The sequence below is a fragment of the Eimeria necatrix genome, genomic scaffold (genome assembly GCF_000499385.1).
Source record: "Eimeria necatrix Houghton genomic scaffold, Enh_scaff1735, whole genome shotgun sequence".
Taxonomy (NCBI): domain Eukaryota; phylum Apicomplexa; class Conoidasida; order Eucoccidiorida; family Eimeriidae; genus Eimeria; species Eimeria necatrix.
Window position 1 is genome coordinate 1 of NW_013655036.1, and position 1,398 is coordinate 1,398.

Here is a 1,398-nt window from a genome sequence, read left to right on the forward strand (position 1 = left end):
AATTTTGGAAAGCCGGTCCTGCCCCCCTAATGTGTTGTTCATCTCCCATTGTGGGATCACGCTCCGAAAGCTACGACGCTACGACAGCAAGGCAGTACGACGAAGGTTTTGAGGCTACTGGGCTACCCCGAGCATCGGCGTCAACAGAAACCACACAGGAAAGTGCTATGGAAATGCTTTTACGCCGTTCATGGGAGATTTGCGCGCTCAGATAGAGATGCGACGATCTTCAGTGAGCGCCTTCGCTCACGAGGGGACATTGCACGTCTCATGCATTATGCCGACGTCCCTCTCGCCGACTCCTCATTAACATTTCGTTGCCGGCACACGATAATTAGGCAAACCCTTTTTTGCCCTCTACTAAAGCATTTTTACGCTGCAAGTGCTGATGTTCCCCTCCCTGACCGCTGGCCTTCTCCATTGTCTAGTCCCCCATACGTATTGTTCACAAAGTGTTAGAACGATCGGTTTCCAGCTATTTTCTTGTCAAATAGCATACTTTAGATGAATATGGGTGTTGCGCTTCACCTTAGATAGTCCCGAGTTACGTTGCACAGGCCTTCCTGTGCAAAGCCGCTCACGCCCACGACTTCGGCGCAGCCATGCATCGTGATACGTCATTCAAGCACTCTACTATGGGGCAGTAAAGCGTTTATAATACTGCAGAACAATCTTGAAAACTTGTTGAGTACCTAAAGATAACCAACGCCGGGGTTTTTTGGGAAAGCAGCAGCCATTCCACGCCATTGGGGACAACCCCACGCAGACGGAGGAGACGCCTGTCAATTTACGGCTCCCGTCCCCAGCAAGTAGCTAGGCAGCAACGCAATGAAACATTTCTTCTGCCACTGTAATCTGGCCAACAATGCACCTCGCACCCGGTGCGAGCTCTTTGTTCGCTCTTATGAATTTCCACTAGCCTACGGTGCCTCATGGCCTAAGATATTCGATATTATCCATGCTTTTCGCATTAGTAAGACTCGGGGGTAGTGACGAAGGTCAATTGTAGTGCCCGGCACTACACCCACGACTTCGCCGCAGCCATGCATCGTGATACGTCATTCAAGCACTCTACTATGGGGCATTAAAGCGTTTATAATACTGCAGAACAATCTTGAAAATTTGTTGAGTACCTAAATATAACCAACGCCGGGGTTTTTTGGGAAAGCAGCAGCCATTCCACGCCATTGGGGACAACTTCACGCAGACGGAGGAGACGCCTGTCAGTTCACGGCTCCTGCCCCCAGCAAGTAGCTAGGCAGCAACGCAATGAAACATTTCTTCTGCCACTGTAATCTGGCCAACAATGCATCTTTAGAGTAAGACGAGGGAGGCCCTCCCACTCCAGATGCCCGTCGATTTTGTGTTCGCTTAGAGCCACTTGGGCAGCCATGGTCC